At 37.7% G+C, this 19,308-nt stretch overlaps 1 long non-coding RNA gene across 1 annotated transcript in view; it reads left to right on the top strand.

Moving 5' to 3' along the window:
* Positions 1 to 16,010: 16,010 nt before the first annotated feature.
* The window catches only part of LOC122351936, a 5,161-nt gene continuing 1,863 nt past the window's right edge, over positions 16,011 to 19,308 (top strand). The window contains exons 1-2 of the long non-coding RNA XR_006251817.1: positions 16,011 to 16,770; positions 18,606 to 18,735. This is a non-coding gene — a long non-coding RNA (uncharacterized LOC122351936). The remainder of the gene's footprint in view (positions 16,771 to 18,605; positions 18,736 to 19,308) is intronic.

Genomic DNA, 19,308 nt, shown 5'->3' with positions numbered 1-19,308 from the left:
TGTAAACTAGTGCTAGAGCTTCTAGTGATACAACTGAGTGTGTGTGTGTGTGTGTGTGTGTGTGTGAGCATGCATGCTTGTTTGTCTGGTGTGTGTGTGTGTGTGTGTGTGTGCATGCTTGTGTGTGTGTGTGTGTGTGTGTGTGTGTGTGTGTGTGTGTGTGTGTGTGTGTGTGTGTGCATGCATGCTCGTGTGTGTATGTGTGTGTGTGTGTGTGTGTGCATGCATGCTTGTTTGTCTGGTGTGTGTGTGTGTGTGCATGCTTCTGTGTGTATGTGTGTGTGTGTGTGCACATGCATGCTTATTTGTCTGGTGTGTGCGTGCATGCTTGTGTGTGTGCGTGTGTGTGCGTGCATGCTCGTGTGTGCGTGTGTGTGTGTGAGAGAGAGAGAGAGCTGTGCTTTATTGTTGTGATTCTTGAGCCGGCGAGAGCAGCGTCTCGTTTCAAAGACAACACAATTAACCCGGGCGACTCTGGAGCTGTGTTTGGTGCCGGGTTACTCGTTCTGACAGGTAAAGTCACGAGGGGTCTGTTGTACACCTCTGTGTTTACTTTGGCCCGAACACGTGCCGTCTGACGTGAAGCTGTCCAACAAGAGCTTTATTCAACACTGTCCTGAGGCCTTTCGGATGAAACCCGCTTTATCTTGTTGTTTTCTTGTTGCGTCAGCTGTTTATTCAGACGCGTAAACCGTCTCTGATGATGACTCCAGCAAACAGAATACGCCGTTATTTATTCTGTTAAGAAAATGTTAACACAAAGCAATGTCGCTTTAGCAATTGAGTGTTTCAGCAAAAAGAGAGAATTGGCTTTGGTGATGCATTTCTCCAATGCACATTCTTCACCGTGAACACAAACAGCACGATTTACAGGAAAGCATCAGAAAAATGCTCCATTGACTCCGTGGCCTCATGTTGATGTGTTCAGTTTGACTGTTTATTGTTACAATCAAGAGACTTAAAGTTACGCTCATCATCGGTTTAATCCTAAAAAGGCCTCAAGTATGAGTTGCTTTTGTTTAATTTAATTCTGCATTTATTCATCTCTTTTTTTAATGACTTCACGCATTTATTCATAAATGTATTTGCGCATTCATTAACTTGTTTGTTTTTGCATTACGTTAATGAAGGGTGCATTACAGTATAGTTTTATTTATCATTAGTGTAATCCTTCAAAGGCTTCAAATACAAACGTATTGGTTGCTTTTAGCGAATGCATGTTTATTTCATTTGATTGTGCATGAATGTATTACAGTGTAGTTACTTTTATCATTCATTTAATTCCTCAGTATGCTTCAAATGTAATTTTTTAGCACATTTTCTTATGCATTTATTTATTTATGTTTTTATGCATTTGTGCGTTTTTTTTCTAATGAGAAGGATGTATTTAATAATCCTAAAATGTGTATGTATTTTTTTAGGGTCCTTAAAATATTTGCATTAAACAAATTTTTTTGGGGGGGTGTTTCGGGGACTTTTTTAGGCAACCTGCATGCATTTCTTACTATTGCATTATATTAATAAGAGGAAATGTATTTTTTAAAATACCGTTTTTTCAGTTTTTTTAAATAAACTGTTCAGAAGACTTGTTTGTCTGGGCAAAGGTTCAAGCATGAGCGAGGCGATAATGCAGGACACAAACCAAACCAGAATCTCGAGCTATTTCTGCCAAATTATGAGCCACATTTCTTCCCCAAACTGCACATACTGTAACTGTACGTCCCGCCGTGCACTTCCCTCGTTTCAGATGTGTGTTGATAATGACAGAGACACGCTCTACCCATAACCGTAATTACACACATTCACACGTAAGTGTATTTTGTAACTGGAGAGAAGTGATGCGGCTGGCCGTGTATAATCGCATCCGCTTCAAGCATTGATCACTATCTTTAGGGCCATGTCCTGCGAGCCGGTCGTGTTGGTGCACGCGGCGCTGAGTGTGTGTTTATACTGGACAAGAGCGTCCCGTCTGATTCCAGCTCATCACAGAAGCGCAGTGTGTGTGTGAACAGTGACTGTGTGTTATACAGACACCTTTCAGGAAACCGGGTTTTGCTCTGCTGTCGGTTTGCCCTCATAAACACTCCAGCACTAAAACCAACACAAATACGAGTATTAAAATAGAATATATATATAAATACATTTAAAAATATATATACCGTAAATTCTGGACTATAAAGCGCACCTGCATATAAACCGCATCCGCTCTATTTAAAAAAAAATAAAAATAAATAAATAAACAAGCCGCATCCGCTCTATTTAAAAAACTCATTGACGCTAAGCTTCCGAGCAGCAGCGCGGTGTCCTTCTTGTTTAGCGACATCGATGGCCTTCAAACTTAAAACTTCATCATACTTGAACTAGCGTATTCTTCTTTGCATTTATTTTGTCTTAGTTTTGATTCTAATTCCGGTTAGAAGCGGTGGAAAAAAATCTGCAGAATAGCCGCACCTTTGTATAAGCGGCATGGTTCAAAACCTATGAAAAAAGTAGCGGCTTATAGTCAAGAATTTACGGTAATATATTTTTGCATTATATATATGTATATATATATATATATATATATATATATATATATATATATATATATATATATATATAGTATATTATATATTTATGCATTAATTAATTAATTTATTTATTTATTTTATTTGCATTATGCATTCCCTTCCTTGGTAAAACTTTTGGTAATTAGCATGCATATTACTAGAATATTAGACATTTATTAGTGTTAATTAAGCACATATCAATGCTTTATTCTACATTCAGCTAAACTTAACTACTGACTCGCATTTATATTTGCATGCATGTATTTCTTTTTTTCATGCATTAGTCTTTATTAATGCATTTGCTTATCTATTTGTACATTTATTTCTGCATTTATTATATTTTTCATATTTATTTTAATGCATTGCATTCAAGAGTGTTTATAAAAATGTGCATTTTGTGGATTATTATATGTGTATATATGCATGTGCGTGTGTGTGTGCTCTCCTGTTTCTTGCCCTATCTCTGGTTCGGTTCCGTGTGTTGCTGTTGTTGTCGAGCTGGAGCTCTCCAGCTGTGTTATCTCTTCACTCAAATCATCTGGAAGGATTGGGGAGGGCTCGGAGAAGCACAGTGAAAATATTCCCTCAACCCCTGTTTCTCCAGCAGCCGTAATTTCCCTTCTTCTCCTGCAATCCGACTCCTCTGAGCTGGTGTCCAAACACTGGACGGGGTGCCAGACACTCGCTTGACGTCAAAAGGGTTTTCCCTGGAGGCCGAGGGGACTTTTCTCCACGTCAGAAGTGGGCTCTTTTTTTACAGTAATCCTGGAGAACAGAGAGAGGACTGGATGTGAACAGAACGCCTTCTAGATTCTAGATTTCTTCAGCATCAGTTGTTGAGTCCATCTCTAAATTAGTTGCAGACCGTGATGGGTGAAAAAAAAAACTATGCTAAATTACTTACCAAATCATTATGGTACTTTCCTGAAATTAGTGTAACTATTAAATAACATTTCTGGTAAATGGAATAAAGCACTACAATAAATAAATCAGAAATAACACTTTTTTTCCAATAACTAATTGTAACTAAAAGTGAACTAAATCTACAACTGAAAATAAATGATAAAAATATGAAGTAAGGTCTAAATCAAAAAAAAGAAAAATCAATAGTATATTACTAATCCTACAATAAGTTAAACCCAAGTAGTAATAAAAAGGAATAATGTTAAAAATAAAATATGAAAACAAAAATCCAACAACAATCAAAAGAAAGTAGAAAAATAAGCCTAATCCCTAATAAAAAGTATTTCCAGTGATTAATTGGAAATAAAACTAAAACTGTAGTAATGCTACAGCTAAACTAAAATAGTAATAAAGAATAAAAATGTAAAATAAAAAAGAAAAACTTAAACTAAAATTAAAATAAAAAAATCTAATAAATATATATATATATATATATATATATATATATATATATATATATATATATATATATAAATATAAATATATATATATATAAAAAATATATATATATATATATATATATATATATATATATATATATATATATATATATATATATATATATATATATATCTATATTTTAGAAATAATACAAAATCATTGTCCCAAATGATATCCTTTTAATATCTTTAGAGAGAAACAGAAAGGTTCCCTTGAGTCTGGTTTAGATATAGCTGAGATCTTATATTAATTTTCGTGATTTATATAGCGTGATTTTATATACTAATAAATAAATATATATATGTATAGCGAGAGAACATATATATATCTAAAATAATAAAAACCCGACCGAGAGAAACAGCTATATATATATATACTCTCATCTGTAATCACAAACTCATCCAGCTGTTCCTACACTTTCATCCTAATCATCACCTGCAGCTCAAAACACAAACACACACACACACTCACACACACACACACACACACACACACACACACACACACACACACACACACACACACACACACACACACACACACACACACACACACACACACACACACACACACACACACACACACACACACACACACACACACACACACTCACACACACACACACACACACACACACACACAGACAACACACAGACACACACACACACACACTCACACACAAAGACACACAAACAGACACACAGCACAGACCTACACACACACACACACACACACACAGACACACACACACACACACACACACACACACACTCACACACACACACACACACTCTCACACACACACACACACACTCACACACACACACTGCTTCACCGTGCCACAGAAGAACCCTTTTGTTGTTGTTGTTGTCTAAATTATTCCATAAAGATTCTTTAAGATCTAAAGATTCTTTCTGATTCACAAAGGCTTCTTTTTGGCTGGTTTGGGAAGGTTCTTCAGATTAAAGAGATGGTTCTTTAAAGAATCTTCTTCTGTGGCATTACTGTGAAGAAAACTTTCAATTTAAGAGTGCAGACCAAACATGTTTATACTCTAGAGACAAATCTGAGAAAAATTCAAGTCTCTTTTGTTCACACAAGGCTGCATTTATTTGTCAAAAAAAAAAAAAAAAAAAAAAAAAAAAAAAAAAAAAAAAAAATATATATATATATATATATATATATATATATATATATATATATATATATATATATTTTTTTGCAGTATTATTTATGTATTGTATTATTATGTATTATGTATATTATTTCATTAGTAAATAATTATTTTTGAAATAAAAATGTTATATTTTTTTTTTTTCTTGTCTAGAAAATCCTTATTAATTGAAGATTATTTTGGATGCAAACAAATCTGTTTTTCTGCAGTGTATAGAAACAACATTTATTTGAAATAATTATTCTGAAAAGTGCTGTATTAATAAAGACTGATAGAGTCAGGTCTGCTTCTTTAGTCGACGGAGACTGTAAATAAAAACTATTTTTCTATCTATCTATTAAAATATAACATTTAATGCAATGCTTTGTTTTTTCTCGTGGTGTTATTTTTCTTAACCCAGGGACATTTTGTTACGTGTTGTTTATTTAACCCATATTCAATATCTAAATGTGTCAAATAACTGATAAATCATTTTACCCTAAGAATGTTTGTACCAGAAAAGGCAAAATCTCTAATGCAGTGTTGTCCATGAAAACATGCTGATTGTTCACGAAAGGCGATGGGTTTAGTTTAGTTTAGTGCAGCAGCTGTCTCTGTGTCTCTGTGTCTCTGTGGACGGTCGTATCTTGACATTGATGTTGTCCACGTTCACGTCTCTCTCTTCCATTCCTTCTCCAGCGTCATTTCTGAGAAAGCCCACGTCACGAGAGAGATATCGACGGAGGAGCAGCCTCCATTTTCGTTCCGCATCGCCTTCAGTAAGTCCAGAGCTGACCCTGACGTAAGTCTTGAACCTGTCTTAACCTTTCACCTTCACCCGTGACCTCCGCCCTTAACCCCATCTTAACCCTGACCCCAAACACTCATATCTGTGCACTCAGGAATGTGTTTGCTTTCGATTCGTTAACAAAATACAGACAAACACAGATAAACCTGGACCTGATTATCCTCTTGAAGAGTTTGAGTCCCCCCTTCTTCTTTTTTGTGAAGACTGTAATGTTTTTCCAAACCTGTATGAGAGAGTTATGCTGAAGAGAGCTTATACACACACAATACACACTATATATATATATATATATATATATATATATATATACATTCTAAATATACACAGTATACACACATATATATTATGAAAATATATATATATATATATATATATATATATATATATATATATATATATATATACTATATATATATTTATATAATATATCTATCTATATATATATTATATGTATACATATATATTATATATATAATTTTAATAATATATGTGTGTATACTGTGTATATTTAGTATGTATATATAAAAGCACACAATTAAACACACAAATATATATATATATATATATATATATATATATATATATATATATATATATATATATATAATTAATTTTTTTTGGTTAGTTTTTTTATAAATTTTTTTTTTATTTATTTTTTTAATTTGGGTGTTAAATTTATTTTTTCCTCATTTCTTCTTTTTTTGGTCAAAAACGAATTCCTTAAAATGAATGCCACTTAAAAAAAAGGATATAACTATGTCACGCAGATTTCATGTGATTTATGAAGTCTTATGTTATATTATTTTCTATTATATTACACAGGTAGAATTATTATTACGATGATTTATGTATTGATTTTGTGAGGATTGGTGAGCAAATGATGAGCTCATTTTAATTTCTGTTCACCATGTGAAAGAAACCCATCTCTAACGAAGCCGTGGTTTTGATTGGAGCCGTTAATTAGTGGATGGCACACAACACTGGCATGGTTTGTCCCACACTAACGCCGCCCGCGCTTCTAATTGAATGTGACACAGTGAATTGATCAAAGCTTGCTGCTGGACAGTCCACTCTGTTCTGCTTTCTTTCCAGCTCCATCTATTTCCAGGATCCATCCTAATCTGCCGGTCATGTTCTGATAACAGACATCCAGTCCACACTGCATGTGCTGCACACTATAGATCAAACGCAAGCAATTAGCGCACTACAGTCCCGATCCAAACCCTGGATTGCTTCCATCTGGACCGTGAATCATTTCTCATAAATTCATGCAAAAACATGTTTCGTGGCAGAAAACAGTTCATCTGTGTTTAGGATTTACTTCTGAAACACAAGCAGCACACTGACCTCAAAAGAGAACGACTCAAATGGCATTTTCTTGTAAAAGATTCAGTTTGAAGTCGCAGAAGAAAATTAAATAAATGACATGTTTTAAAAAGACTCACGATAGCAATGCACATTTGCTAAATATTGTTTATTTATTTTAAAATAGCATTATTAAAAATAACATTATTATACGGGCATGTAATATATCACACATTATTGAGTGAATCTTAGCTGTTAAGAAATGCAAACGGATGCAAACATTATCTCATGGGCCGTTTTTCTCATTTTTAGACCTTTTATTTAGAATTTTAATCTGTTTCTACATTGCAAATGCCATATCGTTCACATAAAATTTTGTATTTACAACACATTTATATTTAAATGTAATGTTTAATTGATTTATTTCTAATGCTTTATGGTTATATATAAATATAACCGTATATTAAACAGTTTTTGGGTGAGTTTCTTCATGCAGCTCACTCTTTTTCTTATCTGTTCTGTATTTGATCTGATGTGATGTGATTCTATGGTTGTTTTCCCGCTCAGAGCAGTTCATCTGTCTTTACTCTGGAAAAAAACAACCGTTACAGACAGATTTGTGTGGTATTTGTGATTTTTTTAATACTTTATGGAATTTCAAAGACGATGCCTTGCTGTGCAGTTATGTAATATATTACGCATTCTTGGGTAGAAAACAAATGGCTTGTTAGAAAACAAACTTGTGTTGAATATAATTTTATGGTTGTTAATGTTTATTTTATGATAAAGATCAGGTTTAGATCAACGTGAGGTTGAGAAAATGATGAGATTTACTACTTAAAGTAGTTTTGGACTTTATTTTTATGTGCATATCATCCTCTTCTAGCAGCATCACATGCACTTCTAACAGATGCAGTAGACCCATAATGCATTGCATTGCATGTTGAATAAACAGTGAATGATTAGTTTAACAGCATGCTCACTGCAGTACTTGACTTCAGTCAGCCTTCATCCGCTGCTCCTCCAGAAGTGTGTGATTATATTAACATGGACACCAGCATTTCTCCACGGTTGCTTCATTTGTGAAACAGCGTCTGGCGATTCTTTAAGAGCTGTTGCATCACAGTTCAAGAAACAGTGAAGGGACAGAGAGCGTCTGACACATACTGTAACTGTAACTGTACATCGTGAGTGAAGTCTGCAGTTCCTGACCCTGTGAGAGCGAAGAACAGCTGGACGCAGCCGGCAGACATCAGCAGCAGAGTCACACTGACCCCTGCAGTCTACACTACAGTCTACACTACAGTCTACACTACAGTCTACATTACAGTCTACACTACAGTCTGCAATACAGTCTACACTACAGTCTACACTACAGTCTACACTACAGTCTACACTACAGTCTGCACTACAGTCTACACTACAGTCTACACTACAGTCTACACTACAGTCTACACTACAGTCTACACTACAGTCTACACTACAGTCTACACTACAGTCTGCACTACAGTCTACACTACAGTCTACACTACAGTCTGCACTACCACAGTCTACACTACAGTCTACACTACAGTCACTGCAGTCTACACTACAGTCTGTCTACACTACACTACACTACAGTCTACACTACAGTCTACACACTACAGTCTACACTACAGTCTACACTACAGTCTACACTACAGTCTACACTACAGTCTGCACTACAGTCTACAGTCTGCACTACAGTCTACACTACAGTCTACACTACAGTCTACACTACAGTCTGCACTACAGTCTACACTACAGTCTGCACTACAGTCTACACTACAGTCTACACTACAGTCTACACTACAGTCTGCAATACAGTCTACACTACAGTCTACACTACAGTCACTACAGTCTACACTACAGTCTACACTACAGTCTACACTACAGTCTACACTACAGTCTACACTACAGTCTACACTACAGTCTGCACTACAGTCTGCACTACAGTCTACACTACAGTCTACACACTACAGTCTACATTACAGTCTACACTACAGTCTGCAATACAGTCTACACTACAGTCTACACTACAGTCTACACTACAGTCTACACTACAGTCTACACTACAGTCTACACTACAGTCTGCACTACAGTCTACACTACAGTCTACACTACAGTCTACACTACAGTCTGCACAGTCTGCACTACAGTCTACACTACAGTCTACACTACAGTCTCTACACAGTCTACACTACAGTCTGCACTACAGTCTACACTACAGTCTACACTACAGTCTGCACTACAGTCTACACTACAGTCTACACTACAGTCTGCACTACAGTCTACACTACAGTCTACACTACAGTCTACACTACAGTCTACACTACAGTCTACACTACAGTCTACATTACAGTCTACACTACAGTCTGCACTACAGTCTGCACTACAGTCTACACTACAGTCTACACTACAGTCTACATTACAGTCTACACTACAGTCTCTGCAGTCTACAGTCTACACTACAGTCTACACTACAGTCTGCACTACAGTCTACTCACAGTACAGTCTACACTACAGTCTACACTACAGTCTACAGTACACTACAGTCTACACTACAGTCTGCAATACAGTCTACACTACAGTCTGCACTACAGTCTACATTACAGTCTACACTACAGTCTACATTACAGTCTACACTACAGTCTGCACTACAGTCTGCACTACAGTCTACACTACAGTCTACACTACAGTCTACACTACAGTCTGCACTACAGTCTACATTACAGTCTACACTACAGTCTTCACTACAGTCTGCAATACAGTCTACACTACAGTCTACACTACAGTCTGCACTACAGTCTACACTACAGTCTACACTACAGTCTACACTACAGTCTACAGTCTACAGAAGTAGACCCCTACAGTCTACACTACAGTCTACACTACAGTCTACTACAGTCTACACTACAGTCTATACTACAGTCTACACTACAGTCTGCACCTACAGTCTACACTACAGTCTGCAGTCTACAGTCTACACTACAGTCTACTCTACAGTCTACACTACAGTCTACACTACAGTCTACACTACAGTCTACAGTAGAGCCTGCAGTCTACACTACAGCAGCAGAGCCTTCTAGGGTGTTCTGGGTGATTAGTTGTGTGGTTGCCAGGGTGTTCTGGGTAGTTATGTAGTTGCTAGGTGATTGCTAAGGATGTGCGGGGTGGTTACTAGGGTGTCCTGGGTGATTGCTGTGTGGTCGCTAGGGTGTTATGGGAGATTTCTGGGCGGCATGCTTAACTTTGGCATTATGATCATTTTTCCAAGTCTCCATGATCTTCCGCTCTTCAGATATGGCCTCAATCTCTTCCTCAGTGTGCATTAAGGTGTAGTGAGTTTCTCTCGCTAACACAAGCAATGACTCACTTAGCAAGACTAAAGGAAAAACAGGCAATGGAAGAAAAACCCCATGTAGAGGTCTCTATTCTATGGATCAGTTGAGTCCGTTCACTCTCTGTGGTTTTCCAGGTTGTTTTCTTGAGAATGCTTGAGCGTGTAGGAGTCGCTGATCTTTGAACTGGCAGGTCCAAACACGCCTGATGAATGAAGCTCTACTCACCTTTCCATAAGCGAAGATCCCTGTCCTTACAGTTTTGGCCCTAATTACCCATAATCCTCAGTGAGCCTCTAAAAGTCAGCCAAAACCCACTGTTGGAGAATAGGGAGTCTGTCTGAAGATTAGAGTTTGTTTTTCTCACAAGTCTAGAAAAGATGACAACGGTTTCTTACCCGGAGTTCCTCAGACTTTGATTTGGCCGTTTTATCAGTGGTAGAAATGCTTTTATGTTCGGGTCTTTGAGCGGTGGACGAGGCCTTTCAAAGTGCCGGTTCCTTCAATGGAATGATTTTTCCCACTTGCGGCTGGAATAAAAGGATGAGGGAAAGTTGTTGGCGCTCGTGACGTGTGGGTGAACATGGCCGCTATCGCTGCAGAACCGTATAAACATGATTCTCCAGACATGTGCACCAAATCAATAAACCAACGCCGTGCAGATGACCATAACCCTCCCTCCTGTCAATATAAACTATTAGTATTGTCCACAAATATTTCAATGCTTCAGGCTTTGCTGTATACTTTGTTTGTGACCCTTTTTTATTTTCAAGTCCAGTTTTAAGCTATTTATTTTAAGTAACATTAAACAGTCCACTTATAGTCAAGCAAATATACTGTATCCACTATGGCACAATCATAAAAGTGAACAGCTTTACACCTTTGCAACATCCCAGGTTACAAATTCAGTTTATTAAAACGATGGAGGAATGTTGTTTTTAAATGTTTCAAAAAAGCTGACAATGCGATTCTAACGTTATCTAAAGGTTCTACTGGCATTATTTTCTCCCAAAATATACTTATGTTTATTTTTGATATTCTAATACCATCATAAAGTTTTTTGTTGTGATTAATTATACGTTATTTAAAGGTTCCTAATACGTTTCGTACAGCTTTTTAACTTAATTTTAACCCAAAATTTTTATGTAGGGCTTAGTAGGTTAAAGGTCCATGTATTTGTATCTCAGCACTGTGAGGATGTATATGTTCCTTAAACATCACTTTACGAATGTTTTATCCTAGCATCCATACAACATTAAAAAGAAATGCTAGCTAGGACCTCATAGCATATATATATATATATATATATGGTCCTACCACCCAGAATTATGATCTATAATACTTTGTTGTACTCCACCGCAGTTTGTTTCCATTGAACAGAATGCAGATTTGATTTCGCCGAACTCATTAACTCCACTCGAGGTTTTAGTAGAGTTTAGTTAGATCTGCACTAGGTTTAAAGCTCATACTCATTCGGTGTGGCTTTCTCAGTTTGTAGTTTTTGGGCTCTCAAGTCGTTCCAGAGCCATTCATCGTTTCTGACAAGCTTGAGAGGTAATGATGTGGCTTTGGCCATAAGCACGACTGTATTTACCTTGCTGTTCGCTGGCATATGAAATCTAAGCATTCGTTAATCACGCCGGCTGAATGGGAGGACATGACAAGGTTTGTCTGCAGAAACCAGCTTGCCAACAAACCATCAGGCAACCAAAAAGCTCATTAGCTAAGCTCTGGCATTGCACTCGAACTGCCAGGGATTTTCCTACGGGATCTCTGGATCTGTGTTCTGTTGTCCCAGATTTAGAAGATAAAAAATAAAGAAATGCTAACATTTGTTTTGCAGATGTACAGTTTTCAGCGCAGATGACTTTTTTGCACGTCTGCAGATGTTTGCCAAACTGGTTTTGGAGTCATGTCGCATAGGAACGTTGATTCATTTGTGCATTTCATCTGCTTAACAGTGATTGTTTATCATTAAATGTACATTACACACTTCCATCTTTTCCCAGTATCAAATGTCGGTTGGAAATCCAGAGTAAAAGTGACCCAAATCCATTGTAGGTCACCATTTGTGAGTCAGTATCCTAGTTTCCTAATGATTATATTAATGTGTTTCCAGTACAGCAAAGCAAAGACTTTACTCATTGCAGACATGATTTGTTTTTATTCGTTTTCCGTGCAGCTAGTATCACAGATTCCCATAAAGGAAACACATTCAACAGCCAACTGCTCCATATTCACCCCTGCCATGTCTGACTGAGTTAAAACCGAAAATAACCGCTTTGTTTCTCATGAAAAAACTTATTTCGAACTTCTAATGGCTGTTGATTCACACTGTACTGAAATGAATCGAGTCTGAAGATGCTCCACAGACGATGATGCTCAAAAGGAGGGGAACACAAAATGAGTATTTTACAGAATTAGTGGGTAAATGATGATAGAATTGACTTTTTTTTTTATGAGCTGCTCCTTTAAACACCATCTGAGTCTGGCATGGTTAGAGTTAATACAGTTGCCGTGAACCCTGTATGTCTGACCGACAGACGCTGTCTTTCCTTCCTCTCTGTCTCTGTTTGACTCAGGTGGGACTCCTGTGTCGGAGTGAATCTGAGCTCTGTTAGATTCATAATGTTCATGGAAGGACGACTCGGAGAGACGCCCACTGTCTGATGGCTTTACAATGTGACGAAAACCACTGCTTTAGATTTCATGTGCATTGCACCTTATGAAGCTCAGGAGCACGTGGACCATCTAGCGCACTAAATACTGTTCTGACGTGAACACAGACTACTGATTAAAAGTTTGCAGTCAGTAGGTTCTATTGATAAAATTTCTCAAGGATGCATTAAACTGGTCAACATCAAAACACAGCTAACTAACACAATAATAACATAACTTAAATAAAACAAATAAACTCTAGATAGATGGATGGATATATATTTCAAATAAATGATGTTTATATAAATATAAATAAATTATGGCAAGCAATCCTGAAAGCAAAATACTGCAACTCTGAATATTAGAATGATTTCTGATCATGCAACCCCGGAGTCCTGACTGGTAAATATGTTTTAAAATATGATTATTTTGAATTGTAGTAATAATAATAAATATGAATGTTTTGGGAGAATTATTGCTGTTATTTAAAATAATAATTATTATTATTGTAATTTTAAAAAATATATATATATATCTATATGCTGACAATTCTCACTGAATTGTGCAGGTTTTTGGGTTGATGCAATGCAGCTAGTCAGTGTATTTATGTAAAATATGTATGTTAAATAACGTCAAATGCATTTTTGCAGTTAGTAAAAAACTGTATTAGGGTTGACAAATTTTCTGGATTCACCTGCCGCACACACACACACACACACACACACCAGGCCTGAACTCTGAAAAAAAACATTATTATAATTTCATCTGTAGGTTGGCCTTGTGTCAATACGCACCGTCCGCTCTTCATTTCCACCTCCACTCCGGGTCTGTGATGCCTGAAACCCCAGTGAGAGGAAAATTCTGGGAAGTGTCGGGTGACGTTGAGGTAAAGGAGCCCGAGCGAGGCGGAGTGGGCTGGTTTAGGGCGTTCTTCCCCAGGGGCCCATAAGGCCCTCTGCAGAGCTAACTTCCTTCCTGCAGGAAACCCCGCCCACTCCCTTCATCCCCCTCCACTAACGAGCCCAGCAGACGCCGAATTCAGCAAGCCACGAGTCCTGTTCGCCGGCGGTGTGGCTTACTAACAACACTCGTCAGGGGACGCTCGGCTCGGTAACTAAATGAATAGGATGTTGTCTGCAGCAGGGATGAATGAATGAGCTCCCCGCTCTCAGTTTGAGAGTTCCTCGGCTGTCAGAACTCAAACGGAGCAGACAGGTGAGGCCGGTTGTGGCGCCAGGACTGTGGATGGCTGGCCAGAAGACCCACTTTCCACATTTAACCTCCTGGCTCCAGGTTCCAGTGCACCTACCAATGAAAACAAGAGCCCAGCGTGATGCAGCGGCCTGGAAATCTCCACTGGGACGGGATGGCACCAGCGCTCCTAATTAATTTTTATTTAAAGAATGGGAGAGGCATTAAACCCCTCCGTCACATGAGGGCACAGCTGCCAGAAAGTGCTTTTTTTTAATTTAAGTAACAACTTTGGGAGTGGATGTAATACAGTGCATTTACTGTACAGTAATAAACTGATTTTTAAAAGTATAGTTATAACTAAGCATGATCTGGAATCTGCCAATGGTGTTTTTAAATATTCAGCTCCAATATTCAGCTTGAAAACAGAAACAATTCTAGATTATCACCTTTGAATGATAATTTGCCAGCAGCTATAAAATAGTTCTCTAAAGTAGTTAGGTTTATTCCATCGGATTGCTAGGGTGTTGCGACATTATCTTCCATGTCTCTTTAATATTCTGGGTGATTACTAGGGTGTACAGTATGTAGTTACTAGGTGTGCTCTGAGCATATGCTGTGCGGTTGCTATGGAATTATGGAGATTTTTTAGCATGAAAATAGTTTCTCAAGCTTATTCTGGCATTAAAAAGATTCTCCCCTCACTTTCTAGGGCATTGCTTGGTTGTTAGGCCGTTACTAGGGTGTTTTGAGTGGATAATAGGTTGCTATGGCATTATGATGTTTTCTTCCTGTTTATAATGAAAGTAGTTTCCTCTTTATTAGATATTCTGGATGATTGCTAGGTGGTTGCTTTGGTGTTCTTATTAATTACGATTGCAATTTGGACGGGTGATAATTACTATCTAAATGCTTATACACATTAATGCATCGAAGTTATGGATGTCTTGTGATTTATTATAGCTGAACTTTTTAAAGTTTCAAATGGGAAGGTACATCTGTTGACTCATCGATAGACTGCATCGATGCAGGATTCATGAGAATTACACAAAACCCAACCAAACATTTCCATAATGCCTTTATTTCTTGGAAAACGAGCACTTCCCCAGTTCATGGAAGGCCACATGAGTTTATCCCCTAAGTACATGAGTTTCTGCTCCGGTGAATCCCCACAGGGTTATCCCCCATATCTCAGAGAAGTCTGATTCATCTGTTTGCTTGATCCCACATATGATCTGGTGGCAATGTGGGATGAAATGAGCTTTCTGAGATGTTGACCTCAATCTTTCCGTCACACTGGAAAGGAATGTGTGTTGGAGCATGTAAGCCAAAGATGTGGTCCGCTGGTGAAGCTCCTTGATCTATCAAATACAAGCCACCGAAGGGAGAATCACATTTTGGGGGAGCGTCTGGGAGTATTTGGTAGATGTGATTTTAATGAAGTCTTCTAGTCCGTGGCCATCACAGCGGGCTCCAAGTGTAATTGGATTTGCCTCATTGAGTTCCAGCTTGTTATGGTCAGAGACTCCCTAAAAGATGCTGACGAGAGCGTTGAGCTTTTGTGTGACTTATAGATTGCCTCAAACCTTGAATGTGCTTGTGAACCACCAACCAGGATCCACGTAAAACCAGGGGCAGTTTCAGGACTTTTTCTAAAGTAAATGTGCTCACTTCCAAAGAAAAGAGACATGTGGTCAGGTCACCCATATTTTTAGGATTCTGGCATCACCTTAGTTTGATTTTACTCACTTTTTATGTTCCAAAAACCGATGTGTCAAAGCCTGCTCTGTTGAGCCTGCGGCTTTATATGAGGCTGATTCAAACCAGAAAATGCTTTGGTGCATCATAATAACGACTTAAAAAGTTATAATTGTGACAGAAAATTCTAAATTGACATATATCTTAATTAGGACAAAAAGTCAAATTTATGAGATTTTAAAAAAGTCATACTAAATTATAATTCTGAGATTGACCCTTCAGAGCAGTTCTTTCGGATGGAACGCAGGGTGTCACGCCAAAAAACGTCCTTCTGCAAAGGATCATGGATCCCTTTTGAAGAGCTCTTTCATCTTACACCAGTCCCAAACAATAAGACAAATTTGAGAGCATTCCCAACCTTGTGGTCCAATTTTAGGCCTTTTGTTAGAGCTGTCCGCAAGAACGCTGTACGAATGAGTCCACCTAGCAGTAATGCTGACTCACTGGGGCGGTGTTGCCTTCCTGGCTGTCTATGATGTACTTCCTCAGAGCAAAGCGTTCCTGCTTCCCAAGGTTGCCTTTCCTGGTTGACCTTCGGCTCAGCTTCCACGATGGGGTTCGTCACACCCTTCCAGGAACCAAACGGTGAGGCCTCCACCTACATAAGCACATATAAATGCATGTTGTACAGCCAGACTGGGTGTTGCGAAACAATAGGGTGAGTTTCCGGCGATAGGAAAAAATGAAGGGGAGTGGTACGTGACTAAAGTTTTGAATTTGGTGTGAAAACTGGCGTGAGACGATAACAACCTGCGTTCGGTAATGGAGTTTCGCAAATTTCAACATTGTGCAATTTCCTCTCCAAGGCACGTCAGAGTTTCTTCCTTTTTCTCAAGCTTTGGTGCAAATGTGTGGTGAAGGCAGCTTCCAGGGTCAAAATAATGACAGCATAGGATGTGAAAACACATTCATTTCATTGGCACATTTTATGGTCTTCTCACAGCACAGCTGGGCTCCAGAGATCTTGGCAATTTCCTGGAGGGTCTGCTTCTTGACAGGAGTTTGAGCAGCATTAAAGCTAATTACAGTTTCAACAATTGTGACTGTCAGACCTTGAATTCGTCAAAAACTTTGCAAGGGAACAATATATGGGTCACCTGAACCCACTGTTTATCGTCGCTCGTTCTTATTTTGGCAAAAAATGATTGTAGCAAGTGACTGAGAGCACTTTTGTTATCATTGCAGCATGGAATCCTAAAACAGCTGCAGCATTCATATGTGACCTAGTTCTCCTGAGCAGGAGTCAGCGTTTCCCCCTCAGTTTACCACACAAACTGTGTGTCTTTGTCTGCAGACATCGCTAACAAGATTTTTGGGGGGTTTTGGCATCATCTTAGTTTGATTTTATAAACCATAATTTCATACTGACCTACCGGAGAGGGAAAAGATGAGCCAAAATCTGCTCCGCTGACCAAGTGGTCTTGTGTGGAAGCCTTTCATTTCTGTTTAAAACAATAAATAAATAACTAAAAAATAAGCATGCCTTGGTAAATCATGATTGTGAGCTAAAAGCCAAAATAATGACATGCTAAATCATAATTATGAAAGAAGTACAAATGTGCATAATTATGACTTAGTATCTTATAATTAAGTGCATTTGTGTCATTACTAACAGATTTTTTGTATACCTTGAAAAAGGCTTCTAGACAAAACGTTATGAATTGTCTTCGCTCATTTCCTCTCCACTAAATGTTGATCTTTTTAACGGACATTTTTAATGTCAAAACTAATAAATATGACTTACTGTAGTATCTCATGCATACATAATTTGGCTCTTAATCTCATAAATTTGCCTTTTTATGTCATAATTCTGGCTTTTTGTCTCATCATTTTCACTCATGTCATAGTCTAGACTTTATCTCATAATTCGTAGCTGATCATTTGAAGTCATGCCATCATTTTGACATTTTGTCTCAATTATGACTTTTTAATCTCATGTTTGGCTTTTTAACAATATTGTCAAAGGTCACAATAATGTCTTTTATCTCACAATTGTGAGTCAGTATCTCATAATGTTGATTTTTTCTTATCTTATAATGATAGTGTAGTATCTCATACTTATGATTTCTATTTCTATCTCATAATTCAGTTTTTTATGACCTAGTATCTTATCATTTCAACTTTTTATCTCATAATTATGAGTATCTCATAATGTTCATTTCTTATCATAATTATGGTGTGGTATCTTATAATTTCTATCTCATAATTCAGTTTTTTTATCTCATAATAATGACCTAGTATCTTATCATTTCAGCTTTTTATCTCATAACTGGGTTCATTATTTTAGTTTTTATGTGGTAAAAATGAATTTCCGTTTTGCAGATATTTCAAATGCATTGTTCTTGTTGTTAGCTCAATTAGAAATCTAAATCGCATCTAGGATAACATTTCTAACTCATAAAGGCATTGATTTTATCCAGGCTACCAAGGGTCTGTGGAAGATATAACTCTTCTGAAGGGATATGATGACGTCTGCTCGACGACCACGCCTCGAAACCCTGACAGCTAGCGTTAGCATTGGCTAAAGCACCGAGCTCTGGCGGTCCTCCAGTAAGCAGTGCATCCCAAAATGTCATTAATCGCAGTTCAAATACAGCATTCTGCTGCCTCAGCGCTTCCCTGCAGTCTCCGTTTCAGATTTGTTTCTTGCTCCCTGGGCGAACATCTGCATTAAATGAAAGCCTACTATCGTATGAACGTTGAAAAGGAATAAGGTGGTAACTTAAAAAATTGGTCCGCCTACACGATGTGTCTGTTGGATTGAATATCCCCCGTGCTGGAGTCGGACACAGCATCCTGATGGGAAAAGTAATGCTATCGAATCCCACCAGCAGGCGTGACAGTGTGTGGAAAACCAGCAGTCAACCCGGACAGAAATAGTACAGTATTCTGTCATCATTTGCTAACTCTCAGGTTATGCTCTTTGCAGCACTACGAAAGCATTCATAAGAAATTCTTAAGAATTTCTCAGAAAGTAAATTTATACTATATGTTATGAGCATTGCCTTTATTTTAACGCAGTGTCTAATTTATACAAGTCAAATAGTTTGGCATCTGCTGGCAAATTATTTCCACCGATGTTCGCAATTCGTAACAATTTGTACAGTAAAAACCAAAAAGAAG

This window comes from Puntigrus tetrazona, chromosome 1 (genome assembly GCF_018831695.1).
Source record: "Puntigrus tetrazona isolate hp1 chromosome 1, ASM1883169v1, whole genome shotgun sequence".
Taxonomy (NCBI): domain Eukaryota; kingdom Metazoa; phylum Chordata; class Actinopteri; order Cypriniformes; family Cyprinidae; genus Puntigrus; species Puntigrus tetrazona.
The sequence above is the reverse complement of the archived record's forward strand: the minus strand, read 5'-3'. Positions and strand labels throughout refer to the sequence as shown.